Source organism: Macrobrachium nipponense, chromosome 11 (assembly GCF_015104395.2).
Source record: "Macrobrachium nipponense isolate FS-2020 chromosome 11, ASM1510439v2, whole genome shotgun sequence".
In the NCBI taxonomy this organism is placed as follows: Eukaryota; Metazoa; Arthropoda; class Malacostraca; order Decapoda; family Palaemonidae; genus Macrobrachium; species Macrobrachium nipponense.
Genome location: NC_061087.1, coordinates 38,806,657 through 38,817,078, shown reverse-complemented (window position 1 = coordinate 38,817,078; position 10,422 = coordinate 38,806,657).

The window sequence follows — 10,422 nt, the reverse complement described above, 5'->3', positions numbered from 1 at the left end:
GGGCCTTTACCTTCCATGCTAATTCATTTATCAGCTGGTCTTTCTCTAACCTCTCTTTTTCAAGCCTTAAAAAGGCATTTTCATTCTTCATGATTACTTCCTCGAACTTTCGACTAGTATCCAAATGCGGTGGTGATTCTTCTTCACTATCCGAACTGTCATCATCTTCGCAGTCTGACTGACTGTCTTCTTCATTTTCCGAAGCGTCGCCTTCTTCGTTATCCGAAATATCGAGTTCGTCAATCTCAGAATGAACAACTTGGTTCTCTAGATTTCCAGCCTCCTCAAGACAGCCAGGGTTGTCCAAGGCTGAGAAATCGACAAAGAACCGAACCATACTAATGCCAAATCCACGAAGTGTAAATACTTCAGTGAATAGCACAACAGGTATGGCAAACAAAAACCACATAATCTCACTGGGGACTTGATGAACCGCGAATTCAAAGCACTGTGCAAGCACAACTGTAAGCAAACTTAGAAACATCTTTGTTTGTTATAAATCAACTCTCTCTCTGACTTATCATTAATTTTAAAAAAAGACGCGTGACGTTTCTGGATTCTGCTGGGATTCTTGCGTCATTGCTGTCTTCGGGAACGCTTGCTGATCCCCGGACACAGTTGATGTGTCTGGGTCCTGAGTCATTTTGGGCTCCACGGGAGCTGCTTCGGTCTTCAGAAGAGAGGAATTTCTGTGCAGTCCTCGGGGACCTTCTGAGCACCATGGAGCCATTCAGAAGAAAGGAATTTCTATGCAGTCCTCAGGGACTTTCTGAACACCCTGGAGCCAATCTTCACACACACACACACACACACACATCTATGTGAACTATATTTTTAGTAGAAAATAGCTGACAACTGATTCACGATTTAAGTCATAAATGAGAAAGCTAATTAGAATGTAAATTTATTATTGATATATTTCGTTACAAAAATATCAATTTGATATTGCCTCCTCAGTTCCTACTGGAATTTTTTTAATTTTTTTTAGGGCAGGATTACTGTCGACATTTTATCAGTATCTGCTCATACTTCAGTATGATATGGTTAAGATATTTTCAATTTAAAGTGTTTTAAAGTTAGAATTGCGAATTGATCAACATATTTTCTCTTTACTAGCATTAGCTCAGGGTTTAATGTAAATAGACTGATATATTTGTACTTTATAAGTATCAGGGCAGTCTTGAGTATAAATTGGCCCATACATTTTTACTTTATAAGTATTAGCTCTGGTTTTAGTATAAATCGACCTATACACTTTCATTTTATAATTATTAGCTTAATTGTAAGTATAAATTGAGCAATATATTTTCACTTTATAAGTATTACTAGCTTAATTGTAAGTATCAATTAACCAATATATTTTCATTTTATAACTATTAGCTCGGACACTAGTGTAAATTGACGCACATATTTTCAGTTTATAAGTATGGCTCAGGTTCTAACACAAATGAACCAGTATATCCAGTTTTACAGATTTTGTTTTACCTAAAATAAAATATAGTCCAGTATATTCTCACTTTACAAGTGCTAAATAAATTGAAACTCAGACGCGTTCAGATTCCAATCAGCTCAGTGCAGTTCCTAGAACCTATACGATACTTGTCATCCGAAAGTTTGTAACAAATGAGAGGGTATGAAAAACAAAAGGGGATGTATATATATATGTATATTATATATATATTATATATCTATATATATATATATATTAATATATATATATATATTCAACTTGTTCATTTTGGAAAATACTTGTCCTGAGGTGTGAATATATATACATATATATATATATATATATATATATATATATATATATATATATATGGGGCAAATTAGCTCCAGCATTCGTAACCTCGTGACGTCACACCTCAGGACAAGTGAACGGCATAGCGAGTGAGTAGTACGTAAAGACCACAGATGGCAGCATGTAAAAGCCTAACATGAATAAAAATAATAAAAAACATAATCAAAATAAGATAATGACTGAGAGAAGAATGAAGAGGGCAGGGCAGTATGGCATAGCGAAATGCAAAATGCGTCGTCCGTCGTCTGCAAGGAAAGAGAGATGTCTCCGCCCACTGAAGATAGGCCACACATCAGCTGACGAATGTAAATAATAATGATAATAATAATAATATCCTTTATTTCGGTTCAAGACCATATACAATGAACATACAAAATACACAGTAACATACACAATCTAGATATATGAGTCAACATGATAGGAAAAAATTAGTAATCGGCACTTATCCACAAAATAGCTGAGGTAGCATAAAAGATAGTAATCATAATACTGGTAATAGTAATAATGTTGGTGAGAAAAAAAATGCATTGAGAGTTATAGCAGTTAGTGCACAAATTATATAGCTTAAATTTCACTAGAGACCTTAGGTGGTTACAGTAGTTCTGGTCTAGAGCGCTAAATACATAAATTGAATGCATATATATATATATATATATATATATATATATATATATATATATATATATATATACATATACTATATACATATCACACATATATATACATATATATATATTATACATATATATAACATACCATACATATACATATACATACACATACATATATATACATATAAAGAAACTTTAACTTGATAGTAATCTCAGAAATAATGAAAAAATAAAATATCAGCAATAAATATAATAATGACAAAATCTGCAGATGACATCTTGCTAATACAGAGATTAAGTCCTGTAGGGGACAAAGGCTCATTTTCCATCTTTCCCCACAATTTAGATCTTCTTCTTGCTTCACTCCTTAGGATGCTTTGTATGAGCGAGTTGCCGCTGTTTCTCACTCGGGTTACCAGGCTGGACATTGTTCGCCTTACAATGATTTTTAAATTGTCCAGGTGGTTTTCTAAGAACATCTGTGTGGCGGAGTGGTAGCGTGGAGTGTTTGTCAGGCGTCTCAGAATGTCATTGTGCACAACAGTGATACATCTCATGGTCTCTCGGGTATAGTTCGTCCAGAGGGAACACCCATAGATACTGTAACAGTAAGAGCGGAAGAGCAGCAGTTTCACGTCTCGGTGACAGAAGGCAAACCTCCTTGCAATCATGTTGCCAGTTGCACATAGTTTACGACGCCTCTGTTCAATGTCTGCCGTATCTTTTAGATCGTCGGTAATAATGTGACCCAAATACGGAAATTCGCGCACAAATTCCAGCCGATGGTTTCCGAGGAAAATTTGTGGTTCTGCAATATGCTTAAGCGATCTCGGGAGCAGCGACATGCACTGGGTCTTGGTTTCGTTGTAGATTATATCAAATTCCTCTGCATATTGGCGGCAAGTGTCGATGAGTCGTTGGAGGCCATGCACTGATGGGGAAATCAGAACCATATCGTCGGCGTAACAGAGGTTGTTTATAGTTGTTTCATTGACAGTGCATCCGATTGGGAGTGAGTTCAGTTTGACATTCAAGGCATTCTGTGTACGTATTAAAACAGGTATGGAGAGAGAATGCCCCCTTGCCGAAGCCCGTTTAGGGAGCCGAAGGTGTACGATAATACGTTGCCCCATTTGACACAGAATTGCTGTGTGGAGAACCAGCAATGTAAAATGCCAATTAGATATAGGGGTGTGCCCCTTTTATGCAGCTTCAGGAATAGCTTCAGGTAGTTTACTCTGTCAAATGCTTTTCTCACATCTACGAAACACAGGAAAACCGGAGATGCTGATGATAGGTAGTAGTTCAGCAATTCTTTCAGTATGTAGATGCAGGTGTCGGTTGAGTGGTTTGCTTTAAACCCGAACTGGTTGTCAGTGGTGTGTAGAAAGGGGAGAAGTCTCACAAGAAGAACCGACTCAAGTATCTTCGATGCGATCGTTGTGATTGCAATTGGCCGGTAGTTGCCAGGGTCAGCTGCATTTTTCCTTTTAGCTTGTTTTTGATTAATGGTATCAAGTGAACTAAGAGTAGGAGTCTGGAAGAAACTGGTGAATTATGCCACGCATTGAATAAGGCAGCTAGCAAATGTAAATTATCGGATGGCAGAATTTGAAAGCCTCTGCGGGAAGACCATCACAGCCGGGCGATTTATTATTAGGTATGCTGTTTATGGTATCGCTGATGTTACCTGGCGTAATACGGTCTGCAAAATGAAATTGAATGGTGTCATTAAGGAGGTTATCTACCTCGCTTCGGGAATCCTGATCATTTATGCAATTCAGGATATTGTTGAAGTGATCACCCCACATCCTTGCGATAGCCTCGTCTCCGACTGCTTCCCCTACTCTCTGTGATAGCTTTTTAGTTTTGGGATTTAAGGACTGGATATATTTTCCAAAGACGAGGGTAATCACCAGATTCTACGTTTCTAGACATTGCATCGGCTCTTAGTTGTTTTTCATTTAACCTGCAGTGCTTAAGAGCAAGTTTGAATTGCGCTCTCGCCTGCCTCATTAGTAATGCAGTGTTGCCCTTCCCGGCGGGCTGCCATTTTGCCTCCACAGTAAAAAACATTTCCCGTGAGTATGTATACAGATCCTTAACCAAGTCATTCCAACCAGGTATATTACGAGAATTACCTTGACGAAATCTAAAGGCAGTCCTGCCCGAAGCAAGCATAGCTGAGATTATATTCGAATAGAATTCATTCAGATCCCTCTTGTGGTGGTCATTTCTGCATTTTGTGTTGGTACACAGTAAGGTCGTCAGCCGGTTGAATTATTGACCGCAACCTGGTTTCCGTGGTCGCCCTAAAGTATCTGGTTTTTTGTTGGTTTTTTAAACTCCCAGTTAACCGCTGGTGGGCGGTCAGTTAGTGGGTTCACGGTAGGGAGGGATGGGGTACTGAATGACACCTGTAATGGGATGTGATCGTAGCCCGTTGCAAGATCGTAGCGAATATTGCAGGTCATAATAGAATCATGAAGTTGTGGAGATGTGATGCAGTGGTCAGCCAGGAGGTGTAATTGCGTTCCCTCCGCTCTATTATGTACATATGAGTAGGAGGAGGAGGGAGGAGCAGCATTACATCGCTAATTTGGAGAGCATGATTTTGACAGAAGCGAGTAAGTTCATTATAAAATTGTTTTGTGGGGTGAGAATTAAGGTCCCCTATTATACAAATATGATCAGCAGGAGAATCTTGAATAATACTGTTGTAACTCCCCTAGGATCATGCAGTAATGATCAAAATTATTGTTATTTTCCATGGCATATAAACATTAATTATTAGGATTTTAGAGTTCCCTACTGTCACTTGAAGCCCAAGCAATCTGTCACTCCTGTAGGTCATCACCTTTTATCAAATTGTCTAACGATTTGTGCCACAGGAAAGAAAGTCCCCCTTTCGGACGACCGGCTATGATTTGATCTGTAACTTGCATCGATGAAGTCGAGAAGGTTCTGAAGTCTTCATGAATTGAATCGCAGATGGCAAGGTCATGTGGCCAGAGGAGCGTTTCTTGCAATGCAATGATGCCATTGAAATTTTTGCAGAGCATGTTTAGGAGAGGAATGTTCCGCTTGAGGCCAAAAATATTCCAAGAGATTATGTTAAATGATCCATGGCTACTCACGAAGATGGGAGATGAATGCGCTGATCATTTGGGTGGATGGGGGGTTATCCAGGGGGAGTGGGCGCAAGTTCACTCGCCGTGGGCGGCGGGTTGGCTGGCACTTGTGGTGGAAATGACCCTGGTTGGAGTGACAGTAAGTTCCCCTGGGGGTGGTTGGTCCGGATTAGGTTATATCTTGAAACTAATATATTAGGACCGAAATTCTCGCCTTTAAGAACGTCGAGGTGTTGAAATAGGCAGGTAATCCTGTAAGCCACTTTATGTTTATTTCTACATGGGAGTTCGTGAGAGATAAGTGGGTCAGAGCCAGTGAGAAACTTGACTCTCTCCACTATGGCGTCTAGCGTCACCGATGAGCGCAGATTGTGAATTGCTACGTGACATCTCTTCTCATGTGTCGGGCGAGGTGCAACTCGAATGTTGGGCTCCGGTCTAGCGGCCAAACGAAGGATCTCTCTTCTTTCTACTTGTTTGTATCTGCCAGCTGCTAGACCCCTCAAGATCACTCTCATCTGCATCTACGATGGGGGGTTGGCGGGGAGAGATAGGGTGGGGAGGATCACAAGGGCTGGTAATCATCACCGGAGGTCTATCTTCCACCGGAGGCACTGGGGAGGGAGGGGAGGTTGGGGGACCAACTGTCTCCTCAGAACGGCCTACAGGTGAAGGGGCACTTCCGTGTTGCTGGGAGGCGAGGAAAAACTGGATGCCGCATTCATAGGAGTTTGGTGGCTATCTGTGCGATTGTCAATCGATCCCTGCACTCCTTTGATAGCATCCCAGATCCGTGTGAGATCATTTGTTTCCACCGTTTTAAGACTGTCTAGGGAACCCTGCAGTCCTTTGATCACGTCCCAGATTCTTGATAATTTATCATTTGTCTCCTCGATTTTTTCTGAGTTTTTTCCCATTATTTCTGAGAGGGATTTTGCTGTTTGGAAGGCATTTTCTGCCGTGTTTGGTACACCGTGGGTAGGCTTAGGTCAGCGGCCCCTTTTGGAGGCAGATTGTAAGGGTCGTCGGCGTAGATTTCCACCGAGCAGTCCTTAGCACTTAGTGTATATGATATTTTTTTGTGTGAGGACAAGTTCTTCGCGGATCGCTCCTTGAGAATGCTCTCTGGTATCAGATCTTTGCATTTCGTATATGCAAGGTTGATTTCCTCATCGGAGAAGGCATCACTGACAGATTGAATAGCGGACTCGCAGCATATTACAATAAATTTATGAAAAACATTGATTTATATAACAAAATATGCATATTGCTATCGTAAAATATGGATATATATCACAATTTCATATTTACACAACATAAAAATAATAAAAACAACAAAATAAGCTAATGACGGAGGGGAACGAAGGCAGTAAGGCGGAACGAAATGAGTCGTCTGCTAGGAGAGTGAGATATCTCCGCCCACAGTGGCTGTAGGGCCAGAGTCTGGCCGAACGCTCAGCGCACTTCGGGAATATGCGGCCCGCGCTCTGGCGTCCCAGCCCGCCTCCCACCTTGCCCATGTCTCAGCCCCACCTCCCCACTGTCCTCACGAACCCGCAGCCACTGGACCAGCTCGCTCCCCATTGTCCCAGTACCCCTCTGGCCCTACCTTCCTCCACACCATCACACACCCCAGGGGCCCACCCTACACTCCGGCAACCTGTCAGCCCACCATTCCTCCAATGTCCCTATGCTCCAATAGTCCTCCAACCCAGAGTTAAAATATACAGGGTCTGCTCACAAGGCGGTACTAAAACTTATCCCCGCCTCTTGTGAAACGTCATCAGTTACAAAAGGACCATATCTTTATGAAACTATATTTACGATAACATTTTCATATAACTTTTTTTGCGATGGCGTTTTTTTTTATATAAATTTTCCTATTATTGCATGTTGCCGTTATACTACGTTAAAGTACAAAGAATGCTCTTTCAAATGATATATAGCACATTACAATTACGATTACTTTCAAACCCACAAGCGCGCACAGAAAAAAATATATACGCACATAAAAATGTGCAATTACTTCATCCGTCAACCTACATACATTCACGTTTCGTAGCGTATCTGACTAAGGGATGATGATAGAAAATAACTGAAAAATGGATTAGAAAGCTGATAAAATTTACTACATAATGCATAACTAAAATTGATAGGTGTTCTCAGAAATTTTCGAGGAATTCTAGGTCAAAGACGGACCAAAATTTTTAAATTTTATGCAAATATTTACCACATTTTTCTTACATAATTTTTCATCTTATTATGTTTTGCCATATACCATGTAAAAGTACAAAGAACGCCCTTTCAATTGGTATATAACACATTACAATTACAATTATTTTCAAACCCATAACCGCGCACAGAAAATATTATCTACACACGCAAAAATTATAAAAAATTAAGCGTTCGTGGGAGATTGAAATCTAGCCCCGCCCCTTGTGAAACGTCATCAGATACATCCAGCCAGATTGACGAATAACTTTTTGTACTTTTTTCGAAAATATTATAATCGTTTGAGGCATGCATAGTTAATACCTTTATGTATACAGTTTGTGTTATATGTAGACTTATGTGTTCGAAAGTATATTTATGTGATATAAAGTGCTAATGAGAAATTTGCTGGAAATGTGTTCCCTGTATCATTTTGTTCATCATTTATTCCTTTGATACCTTATATCGTATATGATGTAATTCTTATACTTTTGATATTGTTTTCTTTTTTGTGGCCAAGTCGTGCAAATGCAACTGCCATTTTTTACACTGCCTGTATCCACATTTTCTTTGTATTTATTGCATAACAATAAGTATTCACAATAAGATTTGGAAAATATAATTAATCTATCATTCTAACCTTTATCATAAAAAAAAAATTGCTTTTCAAAGTGAGGTATGAACACAGTGACAGAACTAAATACATTTCTTAAGAATTATTTAAAATCTTGATAATATTACTACCTGAGAAAGAGAGAGAGAGAGAGAGAGAGAGAGAGAGAGAGTTAAAAGAAGTGGACTTGAAGAGAATACAGCAAACCAGTATATAGGTAAGTAAATAAATAAGTAAAGAATAAACATATGAAGAAAGCTGGAGTAGCTATGTGTGTTCAAACTGGTATATTTTGTGCAATAAAACAATGTTTGGTGACTAAATGAGAGAATGGGTATTAAGAAAATCAAACTTGTGACCTCTACAGATTTTTTCCTCAAGATTTTATGAAAAACACCACGCGATATGGATTAAATGTATAAAAACTAAGGGTTCTTTAAGTAATTCAGTGGAGAAACACGGGAGTGTTACTCTTGTGATGTCACAGTATTAACTCCGCCCCCACTGCTGAGTTGAGCAAACCATGCGATATGGATTAAATGCATAAAAACTAAAGCTTCTTCAAGTAATTCAATGGAGAAGCACGGCCCGCTGGCCCAACCCATTGCAGTTTATGTAGATACTCAAGGCCTGGGGCTAGGATTGACGTCGTCACTGCTGGGGGCATTGCAGAAATCTCTTGCGCTAAAATATTTAATCTCGTTTCTTTCGTCTGTTCTTCATACTCTATCGATTTTATACTTCCAACTCAGGGTTGGTTTTTTATTTTTAATTATATTACGAGTCCTGCTACAAATCTGCGTTATAACAGATATTGCTGTGCTTCCCTTTTTTCACATTTATGCTACTTCAGCAATTTATACAGTACATGAACTGGGGCAGAACATTATATATTTACACCACCTTGTTATCACTCTGTAATGATAAAAACGATATAATAATAATAATGAAAATAATAAAAAAAGCACATAAAAACTTAAGATTTTATTAAAATAATTTAATCAATATTCTCAGACCATTATCTTTGAAAGGATTCAGGGAAAAGCATATTTTCCTTTTGTAACATTATAATAATTTTTTTGTGAAATTACAAGCAATTCATAGATTCCTTTCAATATTGCTTCAGCAATTAAATGATGAATATAAATATAGCAAGCATGAGAGAGAGAAAAAAATGATAACTAAAAACATGTGGGACTAATAGATTAGCAGTTAATTCATTTAGTTCAAGGTCTTTCACAGATATTTTACAAATATATAGGTCCAAATGGTACAATACCAGACTAAGATTGAGGTTGTTTTTATTAGTGATTTGTATAATTGCTGATTCCAGTAAAATTCTTGAAACATAATCATTAGACTTAGCAATTACAGAGCTCTCGCCCCAATTTATACCATGAGATTTTTTGCTCAGATGGATAAATAGTGCATTTGAAGTCTGGGCTGCTCTAACTGAATACATATGCTGCTTAATTCGTACATCTTTATGTTTGCTTGATTGACCGACATAAAAATGGGCAATCCTTACAAGGAATTTTGTTAATGATGTTGTTATTTGTTACGGGACTATTCTTAATTAGCATATCTTTCATGGTATTCTTATTAGAGAACACAACATTAACAGTAAAAGATTTAAAAATTTATTTTATGGTTTCAAATCCACGAAAGTAAGGCAGGCTAAGTACATTTTTAGGGGTTTCTTTTTCATTATTAATAGCACTATATAATTTTTTGTGAACTTTTTGATAACTTAAATTATATGAGGTAGGTAGCAGCGATCATTTCCTAACTTTTTTATGCATTCTATTTCTTGGTCAAGATATTGTGGACTTGTAATCTGCAAAGCACGTAAGAACATGGAAGATAAAATTGAAATCTTAATATTAAGATGGTGGCCAGGATAAAGATGTACATATGTTATGGGGAGGAGTTTTCTTCTTTCTTAGGAAGAAGAAAACTCTTCAACAATTTGCTTGCATCGCTTACTTTGGATGAAGATATCTCCTCACTCTCTCACACAGTATTTGTATCAACCACCATATCTATTTCAAAGGC